The sequence below is a fragment of the Equus przewalskii genome, chromosome 14, assembly GCF_037783145.1.
Source record: "Equus przewalskii isolate Varuska chromosome 14, EquPr2, whole genome shotgun sequence".
NCBI classification, from domain to species: domain Eukaryota; kingdom Metazoa; phylum Chordata; class Mammalia; order Perissodactyla; family Equidae; genus Equus; species Equus przewalskii.
In genome coordinates, this window is record NC_091844.1 from 23,610,079 (window position 1) to 23,627,104 (window position 17,026).

The following is a 17,026-nucleotide window of genomic DNA, read 5'->3' on the forward strand; positions in this document are numbered from 1 at the left end:
CATGTCACTCCAACTATAGGGATGCTCTTTCCCTGTTTTCTTTACTTGACTTACTCTCAGTTATCCTTTGAGACTCAACTCAGGCATCATTTCTTGATCTGCTCAGACCCACTCTTGCTCTGAGAGCACATTGTGCTTCCCTCTACTGTGCTATACATCACACTGTATTTGAACTGTTCTTTTATTTGTCCCTTTCACACTAGAATGTTGAGAACCTTGAAGACAAGACTGTGAATTTAACATTTTTTGAATAAACACATAAGTAAATGATTGGCATAAAAGAGGCAGCCACTTCCCAGGTGATGTGATATGAGGGAGATACAAAACAAGGTTTCTTGAACAAATTTACCCACAAAATATTATTCTTCATTCTTCAAAAGCCACTAAAGTAAACATAGTTTCATCTAAGGGTATTTGTTCAACCCCAATACTGACGGCTTAAAGAACTCAAAATTCAGGAAGAGCACCAGGAAAAAATTCAGAACTTGAACTAGAGCCATCCCTCCTGACAAACATAAAGTCTTCTGAGCAGGCACTTTGCTGCAGGAACGCCATGATGTAATGCAGGAAACACAGCACCTGAAGTAGGAAAATGAGTTTCTAGTTATATCTTCACTTCCCAGCCACCCAGATGATTCTCTCAGCAAATCTCCTGCTTTATCTGAAACTGTAGGGCAGCACCTTTATGAGCCTGAAAGAACCAGATGGTCTTCTGTATTCCACTCAGCACTAAAATAAATAATTATAACATTTCAGTAAGAAAGCTTCTCACAAGTTATTTTCAGTTCTTATAATACAAACCAGATGATACACTAACTACATATGATTATCTAGGGGTTTATTTAAGAGATTCCTTAAGGACTACTAAGTAATCTTTGTTAACCAAATTTAAATACTGTCTTTCACACAGTGATATTACTGACTTCATACAGGAAGACATGGCTCTCCATTGGCCCTTCAACACTAAAGAGAGATTACCTATAGTCAATGGGTAGAACCTTGGTCCACGCTTCTATCTCTCCTCTGACCAAACAAAAGTATGTATTAAATGCTCCCTTTGACTAGAATGGAAACAGAGGAAAACAAATGGCCTCAAATAGTATTTAAGACAGAATTATATTTAAAGTATAATATAACTAATATGGAAAATACTGCATCGCACAGACATCTTCCTCTACTAACTCCTCAAAGCCTGATGTTCATTTTCTTAAGCACAATCTCAACTCATTCAAATATCGTGTATCCATAGGTCTGGGTTAGGGCTGGATCCTTCTCCAGCCCAAGGAAGAAGATCATAATTATTCTATGGCAATTATGTGGAGTTCCACATAATTGGAATTTCTTCTTTGCCATTCTTAGTTCCAGTTTGGGTTTGTCCCCAAATGATATCTGACAGCAAGTCAGCTACGGACTCCTGGGAAAGGTTTTCCTGGAGAACAGACAGACATGTGTTTCTCCCCTGTGCACTACTGTAACTATATGTGACACATTGCATCCATTTGTGACAATGAGGGAAGAAAATGACAACAGCTGAGGATAGAAGAGTAGAAGGAAGGAACACACTTTGGTCTTTTATGACAATAATACATTCAATTAGCCAAGACTGAAACTATCTTACCTTTAGAAACAATGGATATGAGTTCATATTATTTGTAGCCCCAAAGCCCATAACTGACATACTGCTACTGATTGTTTCAAATAGTATTCCTTGTGTTGAAACTGGTAGACTTGTGGTACACAGGAAGAGGTGAGTAAACTGCAGTCCATAGGCCAAATCTGCTCACCTCCTGCTTTTGTAAATAAAGTTATTATTGGAATATGGCCACTCTTTTTCGTTTTGTCTATGGTTGCTTGCTGGTTACAACAGCAGATTTGAGTAGTTGTGGCAGAGACTGTATGGCCCACGTTGGAAAATATTTAGTATCTGGCTCTTTACAGAACAAGTTTTCCAGCCCCTATTCTATACCAGTAGATCTCAACTCGGGGGCTATCTCACTCAGACAATATTTCCAGGGGCCATGTGGGATGTCCCAATCATTGAGAAGTTCTATAGGGCCAGGGTTGTTTGATATTGTGTAAAGTTTCACACTACAAAGGACACCACCACCCAAAATGCCAGTAGTGATCCTGTTGAGAATACTACTCATGCTCACTATAATAACCCTTACCTTAATTGTGTGCCATGTCTTGGGCCACATGAATTGTTTTTTACATTTCAGCTACCACCACAAGCTTGGTGGATTTACCAGCATGGGTAAACAGCAAACTAGAAGTAGAGTACTGAACAATTGGTCCTCATTAGATATTCATTGATTAATTAGAGGAAATATATTTATCATTATTTGGGGCATTTTTTTTCTAATTAGCATTTTCTGTTTGGGGGGATTGCTCCCCAATGTAAACATATCTTTCTAAGTTGTGTTCTAAAATATAAGCTAGCTCTGCATGCAAATTTTATTGAAGCATATTTTATTTTATACTCATGAATTTTTAAGTGCTTTCTACTTTCAATTTTACAGAGTGATTATAATTTCTTTGGAGTTCCTTTTATATTAAGAAGTGTTTTATAAATAATGATAATTATTCTAATTCCAGCTTTAATAAGAAGACCTTAAAATATTTTATTGGAAGGAACTAAATGAGCCTCACTATAGAGATCGGAATTTGAAAGAAAATATGCATCTAAAACCATTGCAACTGTTTCACAACTAAGAAATATATACCATTAACTATATAGTCAGCCAAAATATGAAAATTATAGGGGTTAGAAATATGTGAATTGTGTTCATAAAAAACAATTCAAGGGATAGAAAACAAATCTATCTCGTAGGTCATTTTATTTAATTTTCCTGACCAATTCCTTGTGGTTAGAAAGATACAGCATCTCCTCATTGTTGTAAATGCCCCTGGGATTTAACCCATAGAGGTGACTGAGTTATGACATAGAGAGGTCAATGCCATTCAAAGAAGCTTAACACTCAGCTTCCAAGAGAAAGACGCATGTCACATATTGTAGGGCCACATGGGGAAGCAGCAAGTTTAGCCAGGAAAGGAGGATGAGCAGAGACCACGGCCAAGAGTTTTTATTGTGGTTTCCAGTGGAAGGAATGGGTGAGGCAGGATAGGTAAATTTGAGTAAGTTTAGGATTGACTAGTTTGAATAATTTTAGTGGGCTCTGAATGAACTACAGGGATAGTCCCTAGTTGTCTAGTACCTGGCCCTGGGGTGATTGAGGGCAGGAGAAATGTTGGCTGGGTGTGTGAGAGTTAGATAAAGGAGGTGGTTGCAGATAAGAGCTTTGGATTGGTTGGTTTACATATAAAAGGCACACTCCCAGGTAAGTTGTTTTCTATCTTTAGGAATTAGCTAGATGTGCAAGGGGCAGTCTCTCCAGAACTAGCAAGGCACCAAGATGTCAAAACAACATAAAATACAGAAAATAAAAAATATGATTAATACACTGGTACAAACACATGCCCGGAGAGCTTCCCTTCAGCAGCCTCTCATCTTTCTATCATCTATCAAGACACTGGGGTTCCCTGTACCTAGATCGGTCAGCACCTGGCTCCCATTCTTTACCCCAATCTCAGCTCTTATCCTGGATGACCTCGAAGTCTTTGCGTCTAAACCACCTTACATCCCAACCTGTCATGTCTCTGACTTTTCCTTCTTTCAGTCTCAGCCACCCATTTCTATAACCACCTTCTTGGCCTAGTAATCACCAGAACCATCACCACCTCCAAATGCAGTGCTGGGAGCTCTAATGCCAACTTAAAAATAATTAATCAGCTTCAAGCTAGGTTTTTCTTATGTTAAAAAAGATTACCAAAATGTTCCCAAGATCAAAATATCTGAAAGAGCATCAGTACAAGTTTGAGAAACAAGGACTCTTTACTCTTCTGCATAGACAGTGTTTTGAAGATAAGTTAGTACTCTACTTTTTGAATTAAAAATTTTAATTTTCGTATATTTTACCTCTGAAATTCAACTTCCAGTAGTTTATCTCACTGATAAAACTTATAAAATATGATTCTCGCTATGTTTATGTTCTCATAATATTTGGGCAACTGTGCAAAGGCCAATGTGGCTGGAGTATAGAGGAAGACTAAAGGGAAAGATGGAACTTGAGGACAGGGAAGGGGACAGGTCACATGAGGGCTCACAGGACAAGGACAAAAACCTGGACTTTATTCTCAGTGCAAAAGGGAACAAATGTGGGGTTTTCAGCAGTAGAGTAATCAGCTTACATCAATTTTTATTATATCTTTCACCATGCACACAACTACTCCAAAGGCAGAGCAGTTATGTTTCAGAAAAATACATCTGAAGGGCACAGCTCTGAAGAGTGGCTAAGAGGATGAAGCTGCTGCCTATGAGACAAGAGAGTAAAAACTCATGGAAAAAAAATCTAAAAAGCTAAGGACAACATGGTGAAGTTGAAGAAAATGAAATGAAGAAAGAAGTTGGTGAAGGTGGGAAAAAGTAAGCCAGAGGTTATCTAAACGCTACAGGAGAAAAATTTCATCAGGGAAAACATCTTTATAACAAATTAGGTGATACTCATGGCTGAAATGAGAAATCAGCAGGAATAATCTGAATTGCTTCCATGGGACAAAAAATAATTCCGTCTGAACCCACACTCTTAAGAGAAATATTATTAATTCTTTAAGAGCATAAATACTTAGTTTTTCAATAAAACTTTTATAAAGAAAAAATTCAGTTGTTCCACAATTGACAACTTCACAAACTTCAAGCAACTTTACCAATTTGAGATAATTAACTTTTAATGTGTTTTTAAAATAGGAAAAACTTAGGTCAAAATAATCAACTAAGTTTCACAAGGACCTTCTCAAGAACGACTTAAAATCACAAATATCCTATTTTTAATAAATCTATTCTATAACAACATATATATATTCAATCTACTAAGCAAAGAAATCATCATTCCATGTTATAACATCCTTATGATTTGGCACTGTGTCAAGGCTATTCAAGAAACAGTATGCTTCCCCTCATTAAGTAGAATGTCTGTATTAAACAGCAAGTTTTAAAAACATCAAGTATCAAAAACCTTGAACAAGAATGTTAACACTTTCATGATGTGTAGTTAAACATTAAATACATTAACAATAGATTTCAAAAACAAATCATCAATTGAATATGTTTGATCCAGGAGTTACTTATGTGAAAAATTTCTAAACCATCTGAAGCACAAAAGATTAACTGTCAAAATACACTACAGTGGAATTCCATTTTGACACAAACAACAGAAAGTAAGATCTAACAGAGAAGCATCATGATATAACAAGAAAAGTCAATCATATGTTTATGGAGACAGAATTTAACCTTGATGTAATCGCAGTTAAGATATAACCAGCCCCGAATAATGAAACTGCATTTTATCTGTTCTACCAGATTCGCCACACACCCATGGGAAACCTGCTGATGGAAGGAGGCGGCAGGCAGTGCTGTACAGATTTACAGGATGACAATCTTCCCACAAACTTCCCTGAAAGTAGCTCTGAGAATGTGGATGTGTAACCTATACTGATTCAAACCCTCCTTGCACATTTCAAGCAACTCTGGGAGTTTCCTCACTTCTTAGATTCATATGCTAACTTGTTTTCATGGTTTATAGGACAACCGAAAGCCATTGCTGAAATAACTAAGAACCACAGGCTTTCAGAGCTGGAAGACACCTGGTTTTTTTAAACAACACATTCTTTGTTTGACGGCAAAGCCATCCATATCTTTAGAAACAAGTCTGTAACTCTTCCCTTCATGTGTGAGCTGTGATCTCATAAGATGATAAAGCCAAAACACATTCCCAGAGCTGCAGCCCCCAAAACTCCTGCCAGAGAAGCAGTCTTGAAGAGAAGCAGTTACACAGAAGGTAAGACCCAGGGACAGGAGACCTTGGAAAACCTGTATCTAACTACACATCTTTACCAAACTTAGAATCAACGTTCAGGACCTAAGCAGAAATTACTAAATATTTAAAAACTTTATTTATATAAGATTTTTATAAATGTTCTGGAAAATTTCCTTACTATTATAGTCTCCATGTCCCTACCCCCATCTCAGACCTTTCCAAATAACTCACCACACTAGCCCCAGAGGAACTGTTCTAAACTACAATCCAATGTTGTCTTTCTACCTAAAATCCTTCCATGATTTGCCATCATCTCCTACCACACATGGTGGTTTACCATCTAGCCCTACTTAGCTGTCCACAATGTCCCTCATGCCTCCTCATCATACTTTCCAGATTTACTTTCATTTTCCACACCTTTCCCATTTTCTCAGGACTCCAAATAGACACACACACACACATACAAATCAACTTGGCATTCCTAGGACACATGCCCACCTACACATACAGGACTATGCAAAACTGCTCCCTTTGTGTGCTTCTCTCTTGCCTAGCAAACAAATTCCCACTGATCTTTCACGTCTCAACAAAAGCATGATGTCTTCTGTGTTTCTTGATTCATGCACCACTCTAGGCAGAAATGTGAAGACTTGGCATAACAACTTACTCTTATTTTAATGATGTTTATATGTTCTTCCCTCAAACAGGCAGAGTCTCTTTCATTTTCACACTCTCAGAACCAAGTACGGTGCCTGTTATAAGGAGACCTTTAAATCAATGTATCAATTAAATCAATAATTCAGTACATAAATGTTTTTATGAACTTGAAAAATTCATTTCTATTTATTCTGCATTTATATGTGCTTACAAATTAGGAAATCATGCAAATTAAAAACGTCTATTTCATTGGAAGATGACAGAATTTCCCACTGTACAGCAAATAAGAAATAATATTTATGCCCTGGACATTTACATCTTACAGATACTTAAAAGAGAAAAAGGAAAGGAGAAGAGTGCATTCATCTTGCATTAGTGGTTGCATAACAATATTGGGACAATATTGACAACCTTAGAGTTTTAAGCAAAGGTTTAATTTTTCTTTGTTTAGCTTTTAGTTTTTAATCAGTATTTTTAATTTTTTATTTAGACTTTATTTTTTAGAGATGTTTTAGGTGTACAACAAAATTGAGAGGTACAGATATTTCCTATATCCCCCAGTCCCCACATATGCACAGCGCCCCCCCCACCCCCCCACTTTATCAACATTACTCTCCAGAATGGTACATTTTTTTTACCAAGGATTAAACTGCATTGACTCATCATAATAACCTAAAGTTCACAGTTTACCTTAGGGTTCTCTCTTGGTGTTCTACATTCTATTGGTTTAGATAAATGTATAATGACATACATCCATCATTATAATATCGTACAGAGTATCTTCATTGCCCTAAAAACTCTCTGTGCTCTGCCTATTCATCTCTTTACCCTTTTCCAACTCCCTCTGGCAACCACTGACCTTTTTATTGTCTCCATGGTTTTGCCTTTTCCAGAATGTCATATAGTTGTAATCACACAATATGTAGCCTTTTCAGACAGTCTTCTTTCACTTAGCAATATGCATTTACGGTTCCTCCATGTCTTTCCATGGCTTAATAGCTGATTTCTTTTTAGCCCTGAATAATATTCCATTGTCTGGATGTACCCCAGTTTAGTTGTCCATTCAACCATTGAAGGACACCTTGATTGCTTCTGAAATTTGGCAGTTATGAATGAAGCTGCTATAAACATTCTTGTGTAGGTTTTGTGTAGATATAAGTTTTTAACTCCTTTGGGTAAATACCAAGGAGTGGGATGGCTGGATCATATGGTAAGAGTATGTTTAGTTTTTTAAGAAACTTCCAAACTTTTTCAAAGTGGCTGTACCATTTTGCATTCCCACCAGCAATGAATGAGAGTTCCTGTTGCTCCACATCCTCACCAGCATTTGGTGTTTTCAGTCTTTCAGATTTTGGCCATTCTAATCAGTGTGTATGGGTATCTCATTGTTTTTTTAATTTGCATTTCCCTGATTATTTACCATATGTATGTCTTCTTTGGTGAGATGCTTCTTAAGGTCTTTGGCCCACTTTTTAATTGAGTTGTTTATTTTCTTCCTTTTTTTTTTTTTTTTTTTTTTTGCTGAGGAATATTCACCCTGAGCTAACAGCCAAACTGGAGCATGCCAAACTTAATCACCAGGACACCGGAGCTGGCCCAGGTTGTTTGTTTTCTTATCACTGAGTTTTAAGGGTTCTTACTGTACATTTTTTATGAGTCCTTTATCCGATGTGTCTTCTGCAAGTATTTTCTCCCACTCTGCGGCTTATCTTCTAATAGAAGTGTTGGCTATTCTGGGCCTTTTGCCTCTTCATATAAACTTTAAAATCAGTCTGCCAATATCCATAAAGTAATTTGCTGAGATTTTGATTGGGATTGCATTAAGTCTGTAGATCAAGTTGGCAAGAAGTGATATGTTGACAATATTGAGTCTTCCATGGACAACTTATCCATGAAGTTGTCACGTCTCTCCGGTTATGTAGCTCTTTGATTTTGTTCACCAGAGTTTTATGTTTTTCCTCACACAAATCTAAAAATATTTTGTTAGATTTATATCTAAGTATTTAATTTTCTTGGGTACAGATGTAAATGATACTGTGTTTTTAAGTTTAGATTCCACATGTTCATTGTTAGTATATAGGAAAGCAAATGACTTTTGTATGTTAACATCATATTCTGCAACCTTGCTATAATCATTTATTAGTTCCAGGAGTTTTTCTGTTGACTATTTTGAAGTTTTCTATATAGATGATAGTCATTTGCAAACAAAGAGTTTTATGTCTTCCTTTCCAATCTGTATACCTTTTATTTCCTTTGCTTGCCTTATTGCATTAGTATAATCTTCCACCATGACTCTGAAAAGGAGTGGTAAGAAGGCACATCCTTGCCTTCTACGTGATCTTGGTTGGAAAGCTTTGATTTTCTCCCTATTAGGTGTGATGTAAATTGTAGAATTTTTGTAGATACTCTTTATCAAGTTGAGGAAGTTCCCGTCTACTACTAGTTTATAGAAAGTTTTATCATGAATAGGTATCAGATTTTGTCAAATGCTTTTCTGCATCTATTGATATGATCATGTGATTTTTCTTTTTTAGTCTGTTGATGTGATGGATTGCATTATTTGAGTTTCAAATGCTGAACCAGCCCTGCATACCTGAGATAAATCCCATTTGGCGATGACATATAATTCTTTTTATATTTTTTTGGATTCCATTTGCTAATAGTTTGTTGAGAATTTTTGCATCTATGTTCAAGAGAGATAATTGTCCATGGTTTTCTGGTAGTATCTTTGTCTGGTTTTGGTGTTAGAACAACGCTGGCCTCACAGAATTAATTAGGAAGTATTTCCTCTGCTTTTATCCTCTGAAAGAAATTATAGAGAATTTGGTATAATTTCTTCCTTAAATGTTTTGTAGAATTCACCAGTGAATCCAAGTAGGGCTAGTGCTGTCTGTTTTGGAACATTATTAATTATTGATTCAAATTTTTAATTAGATATAAGCCTATTCAGATCATCTATTTCCTCTCGTGTGATTTTTGGCAGATTGTGTCTTCTCAGGAATTTGTCCATTTCATCAAAGTTATCACATTTATGGTCACAACTGTTCATAATATTCCTTTATTATCCTTCTAATTCCCAGGGAATCTGTAGTCATGTTCCCTCCTTCATTTCTGTTATTAGTAATTTGTGTCTTCTCTGTTTTTCCTAGTTATCCTGGCTAGGGGCTTATCAATTTTATTAATCTTTTGAAAGAACCAGCTTTTGGTTTCATTGATTTTCTTTATCAAATTTCTGTTTTCAATTCATTCATTTCTGCTCTAATACTTACTATGTTTTTTTTTCTTCTGCTTACTTTGAATTTAATTTGCTCTTCTATTTTCCCAAGGTGAAATCTAAGTTCTTTATTTTAGATCTTTATTTTTTTCTAATATATGCACTCAATGCTATAAATTTCCCTCAAAGCACTGCTTTCACTTCATCCCACAAATTTTGATGTGGTATTTTCATTTTCATTTAATTCAAAATATTTTAAAATTTCTCTTGAAATTTCATCTTTGATCCACGTGTCATCCAGAAGTGTACTGTTTAATTTCTGCATATTTTGGGATTGTGCAGTTATCTTTCCATTATTGATTTCTTATTTAACTCCATTGTGGTCTGAGAGCAGACGCTGTATGATTTCTCTTCTTTTAAATTTGTTAAGGTGTGTTTTATGGCCCAGAATGTGGTCTATCTTGGTGAATGTCCCATGTAAGCTTAGGAACATGTGTATCCTGCTGTTTTTTGATGAAGTAGTCTATAGATATCAATTATATCCAGTTAATTGACAGTGTTGTTGAGTTCAATATTTTCTTACTGATTTTCCACCTGCTGGATCTGTCCATTTCTGAGAGAGGCGTGTTGAAGTCTCCAACTATGATAGTGAATTCATCTATTTCTCCCTTCAGTTCTATCAGTTTTTGCCTCACATACTTTGATGCTCTGTTGTTAGGCAAATACATGTTAAGAATTATTATGTCTTCTTGGAGAACAAACCCCCTTATCATTATATAATGCCTTTCTTTAACCCTGACTACTTTTCTTATTTTGAAGTCTACTCTATCTGAAATTAATATAGCTACTCCTGCTTTCTTTTTGTAAGTGCTAGCATGGTATATTTTTCTCCATCCATTTACTTTTAATCTATATGTGTCTTTATATTTAAAATTGGTTTCTTACAGACAACTTACAGTTGGGTCATGTTTTTTGGTCCATTCTAACAGTCTCTATCTTTTAAATGGTGCATTTAGACCAATGACGTTAAAAGTGATTGTTGATATAGTTGGATGAATATCTACCATGTTCAATCATGTTTTCTATTTGTTGCCCTTGTTCTTTGTTCCTATTTTTGTGTTCCACCCTTTTCTGCTTCTTGTGGTTTATTTATTTTTTTTTGAGGAAGATTAGCCCTGAGCTAACTGCTGCCAATCCTCTTTTTGCTGAGGAAGACTGGCCCTGAGCTAACATCCCTGCCCATCTTCCTCTACTTTATATGTGGGAAGCCTACCACAGCATGGCATGCCAAGCAGTGCCATGTCCGCACCCAGGATCTGAACCGGCAAACCCCGGGCCGCCGAAGCAGAACATGCGAACTTAACCGCTGAGCCACTGGCCTGGCCAGTCTTATGGTTTTAATTGAGCATTTTCTATGATTCTAGTTTCTCTCTTTTCTTAGCATATTAGATTACTTTTTTTAGTACTTGCCCTGGAGTTTGCAATTGTACTTTAATTTTTTAACCATTTTTAAAATTAAAAAATTAATCCATGGTTGTTGTAACTGGTGAAAAACTGCAGAAGTGTACAACGAAAAAGTGAATAATTCTAGCCCATGTTCATTCTACCATTGTCTCACTTAGAAAACACACAGAAACTATCTCAATTACCCTCTTCCATTGTCTTTCCTAGCATATACAAACATAAACAACATGTATTTATTGATATAAATTTTTTGCTTTTTTGATAAAAATGAGATACAGAGTAAATACTCTGTAATTTAAAAATATATAATGCCCCCCAACCCTTTACGGGTCAATAGATAGACTTAGATAATATTTTTTTATAACTCTATGTGGTGAACAGACTCCTGCCTGCTGGCGTTCATACAGCATATTATGCAATCACTTCACTTGAATGTAAACAGGACGAGACTTGCTTCTAGGCAACACAATACAACAAAGATGATGGGGTGTATGTGATTATGTGCACAGGAGTATGCATATAAGATTGTAACACCTGTCTTGTTTTGAGAAACAGTCTCTTTTGCTAGCTTTGAAGAAGCAAGCTGCCATGTTGTGAGCTGTATAATAGAGAGGGCCACGCGGCAAGGAGCTGAGGGCCATTCTTGACTGATAGCCTGCAAAAAAAGGAGGCCCTCTGTCTGGCGGCCTGCAGGGAAACATATGCTGCCAACAAGCAAGTGAGCTTGGAAGGGAATCCTTCCTCATCTGATGAGAAAGAGCTCCAGTTGACACCTTGATTGGAGCTTGTAAGACTCTGAAACAGAGCATCCAGCTAAGCCATGACTGGACTCCTGATCCACAGAAACTGTGAGATAATAAATGTTCATGGTTTTGAACCACTATATCTGTGGCAATATTGTTACACAGCAATAAAAATCTAATACATTACATAATATTCTACAGTTTGGATGTGCCACAATGTATCCAAACATTCTGCTGACGTACATTCTAGTTTCCAGGTTTTGCTATCACAAACAATGCTGTAAAAAGCATTATTGAAGATCTTTGCTTATTTCTATGGGATACACTTCCAAAAGAGAGACTGCCACATCAAAAAATGTGAAAATAAAGACAATTTTCATTTAAAAATATTATTCCTGTTAATATTACTCGTCTACTCGTCTATTCTCCTGTGTCCTGATTTCCTCCTGTGTCCTGATTTCCTCTAAAATCCTCTAAGAGGTCTCCTTTTTCCAATCCACAACCTATAATGTATTCTTGATGGTACAGCTAGAGTGAGCTTTGTAAAGTTCAAATAGGATTATCTCATTTTGCTTCTTAAAACATTTTAATGGCTTCTCATTGTTCTTAGGATAAAGTCAAAACTCCTTTGCTCATATATCTGTCGTGACTGGCCCCTCATCTATACCGTCAGCCAGATACCTCACTTATATCATCAGTCAGATATCTTCTCTGTAATAGTAAAGCCATTCTCAACCTCATGAACTTCCCACATACAAATTTTACCAGTCCTGTGCAAATGTAGTTCTTTTCTCAAAAATATGTGATTTTTACTTATCCCATTCCCTGAACTAACTTCTAATTATGGTTTAACGTCAAGTTTACCCATCTCTTATCCTGAAAAGCCTCACCAGAAGTCCCTGTTCTGAGACTGCGGCTTCCCCTATGTGCTTCCCATATCTAAGCACAAAGCACATTCTATTACAATGAAGACATGAAGGCCACCTCAGCAGGGCCACTTGGTGTCTTGTACAAAATGTTGCTTGAAGAATTGATTGCTGAGATTAACCTTCTGGCTAACAGACATAAAAGAGGATGCAGCTCTCATAGGAGATTTGTTTTCTCACCATATCATAATCAAAGCAGAGGAAGCAGAGAACTAGTCAAATGTTCCTCCTAACACACACATACCACCATCCATTCTCTAATTCCCCCAAACTGGCCCAGAAAGGGTATAATCTTGTCCAAGAAGCCCAGAAATCTCCAAACTTACCAGAGAGCCAACAAGAATCTCTGAAGGTTTCATAATTGGAGAATTTAGCTCATTAATTAGTCATTTGCAAAGGGCAAATACTTATTCTGAACTAATCATTACTCTCAATTTATCAATATCACAACACTCAGGAAGTACCTGGAGGATTTGAGATTGTTGTCACCTTAGGACTGAAGGCGAGCTGTCAGGATTGCCATTAGAGTCATCTGTTTGGTCCCGATGCTGACGATTCTTTCTTCAGGCTCAGGAGCAAGGGAGCCAAGCGTTTCTAGGTCCTGGACTCATCATGCTTCTCTAGTTTCTTTTCAGCATGTAAACATGCCCAGGAAACTGGCTCCCTCCATCACAGTGACATTCAGGACTCTCTGACACGAACCAATAGTCAGAAGTACACTTCCTATGTCCCATCTCCCCCAGAGCACACAGACACTTATCTATATAATCGAAATAAAAGTTTCACAGTTCCTACTTTTTCTGATGATCTTTTCTTTTTTATTCTATTTCTTAATCATTCATCAGACCTCAGTATATTCATTTCACTGCCCACTAATATGGATCTACTCCCTCAGTTAGAAAAACATTGATGCTTTTTTTTTAAAGAGGTGTAAGTATATCTTATTTACATATATTAAGAGCCATAATCTTCCAATTCTCAGGTATAGTAGTAATTATAATATCACAATTCATTACTCATTCATCAAATGATATTAATTAAACCTTTATTATATGATCCAAAGGGTCCATTTGCTGATCAGCCTCTCTCTTTCTGTGTATCTCATTTTATAACATCACTCCACCAACGGTTAAACTCTAGCAATGCTGAATTTATTTAAAGTTCTCTCCTACCTTTTGATACTCTATTCAAAGGAAGTGGGGATTTTCTCCCAAATATGTCAACTTGCAGACTTTTACTAACCCTTCTGGACTTGGTTTCTACTTCTTCTGTGTGCCTTCCCTGACACATCCATCTAGAATGTGTAGAACACATCCTACTATACTCTCAGGACAGCTGGCACATTGCCATAAGAACAATAATTATGCTCCACTGTAATTGCTTGCATACTTGGCTCATAAAGCAAAAACAAAGGCTATAGAGCTGACCCCATGTGCAGCTTAGGTCAGAAATCCCTTGTCCCACCCCCTACACACATATCCACACAGTAACGCTCCACAGTACTCCATACTTCTCACCATAATGATAGTTAATTATGTTTTACTTCTATCCTTCCTTCTGGAGTATAAACTCTATGAGTACAGAAACTATGTTCCCAGCAATTATTCTCCCAGGATCTCGTGCTGAAGTCAAAACACAATAGGTTTTCAGTCTATATTGACTGAATTAATTAATTAATGCTCACCACCTGGTGACTTAGCTTCTACATGCTAGTCTTGAAACAGCAGCATCTACTTGATTGAAATCCTCCCTCACATTACCTTTCCTAAAATATCTTCAAAGTGTAGTGTGTTCCCTGAGTTGCTCTTCTTTTCACATTTTCCATACCCTTTTCCTGGCTCCTTTCATCAACTTCCCTCACCTGGTAAACATTCTTCAATTTTAATTACATGCTTATTGTGGTGAATCACAATTGAAGTAATTTTAGAAGGTGAGATATTTGCTAACTGCAGAGGAAAAAATGCCTAATGAAATTCAAATATCTTTCCTTGCTTATTATCCAAATTTACAGCTGTTTGCATAGCTCTACTTAATGAATATAGCTACTTTCATATCCAGCTGAATCCCGAATCTATTTCTTGTTTCTTTTTAAAACTGTCTATCCTCCCCCAGAAATCAGGGAATAATCTTTTCTTTTTTTAAACTAGACTTGCCTAGAGCTTCCCTCAAATTTGCTAAGGGAGAAAAATTAAAACATTTTTTGGGAGTTCCCTTGAAAAGCAGTAGATGAAAAGTAAGGAAAACAGGAGGTGGGCAGGTGAGGGGAGAAGAAAAGAGAGACAAGGAGAGAGAGAAAGAGAACGCAAACTCTCTTCCACATGGCTCTAGAATTCTTTCACAACTGATGAAAGTCAAATTATGGAGCTATCACTAAGAATGTGCCTGAGACGACGGATTGGTCCAGTTTTTGTCAAAGCTCTAATAACCTTTATTGCAAAATTTGAAACAAAGTAAAAACATGGTGAAATTAATCTTCCAGCCCTTTCATATACTTTTCAACCTAAATTGATTTTCTTTTCCTTCCATTTATCATCAATCACAAAAAATTCAACTTCTTGCATAAAAACAATGTTTATTTATAGAATGTAAACACACATCTGATTTTTTTTTTTTTGCATACTTTTCTACAATAACGAAAACGAGTTACTTAAGATTAAGGTCTACATTCTAATAATTTTCCCTATCCTTAATAGTGAACCTAAGAAGCACATACAAAAGACAGAACTTAAGTCTGTAATGATTACAAGAGTTTTTATGTCCACATTCAGGCAAATTTCAGGCTTATGGTATTTCAGAATGACATTCTCATCAGCATTTTCTTGGAATGGATGGCTTGGGATAGCACTCTTACAAGAGCCTGGAAGCACAGAAGGCTGATTAGTCTGGCTCATTGTTTTCTTTCCTAAATCACTGGTTAAACTCTTCATGGGCTACTTGCCTTTGTAGGTGTATATGCTCTATGCTCTAGTCTGTATGGATAATGTTGACAAGCCTGTCAGGAAATGCGATAATCACAATGACACAGGAAATGGATGAGGACAAATTTCTCACCATAATCAGAAACATGTCAAGAACAGACACAATGTTTAGAACATCCTCTTTGTGTACAACAGCTAACACACCATTATTAGCTCCAGGACAACCAAAGGCTTTTCTTCTAACAACAATAAGATGTTGATAGACTATGATTCATGAACATCTACCTCCTACAATCACCCCTACAAGCTTTATTTATTTCCAAACAATAAAAACCTACTAAGATTGTTTTGCAACAATATTCATTGAACTCTAGTGTTAGTCCTAGCTCTTAGTCAATCATCAGTGAGTTACAGAATTAGTGGGCAGATAAAAAGAGATGCTATTATAAGGATAATGTCTCATTGAAAACCAGTTTCCTGCTACTATTCAAGGAACTGTCATTTAGTTTATACCTGAGTGGGAGTGAGGTACCCTTTACAGACTCAGTTACCAAAAATCTCCATCATGGTCCTTTCTCTCTTTCTCTCTCCCTCTCTCTCTCTGAGAGAGCCTGGAAAGGAAGGATTCCAAGGCCCTAGGGGATGGCTGAACCATGAAATAGAAAGTGAGTCACCCTGATAAACAACCACCCAAATAGAAATGCCTGTGTTGAACTCTGCCTGCACTGAAATATACTGAAATGAAGAGTGGGAGAGTGTTTATTAAGCATTCAGCTTTCCCTGACTAATACACCAGTTGAAAAATAATGTTTTCTTATCATTGTTATTCGGATGAATTTTTTTTTAAGAGGAATGTTAAAAATGTCATTTATCAAACATCCATATTCTCATCACAGTTTAAATGATCATGAAATGAATTCTTTTAAGAGCTTTTATCTTCCTTCTGCACAGTCTTTTCAGAATCTAATGCATCCAGGTTCGAAAAATTGAAAGTTTCAGTAAATAAAAAAAGGAATATGCAGGAAAATTTCATAAACAAAACAGGACATTCAAGAAAAGAAAATTAATTCTAGCCATCACATCATTGATCATTTTTTAAACACTGGGATAGGCTTATTCCTCAAATTCATACTGAACATTGGTGAAGATTGTAGAGAATTAAAAAAGACTTTGCCATTCTTAAGGAGCCTTTTTAAAATTTTTTTGTTGGTTTTAACTAAAGTACATAGTT

The 17,026-nt window shown here is 36.4% G+C and overlaps 1 protein-coding gene across 9 annotated transcripts in view; it reads right to left on the minus strand.

The window, feature by feature from the left end:
• The window catches only part of CTNNA2 (catenin alpha 2), a 1,089,251-nt gene that overhangs the window by 971,027 nt on the left and 101,198 nt on the right, over window positions 1-17,026 (minus strand). The window lies entirely within an intron of this gene.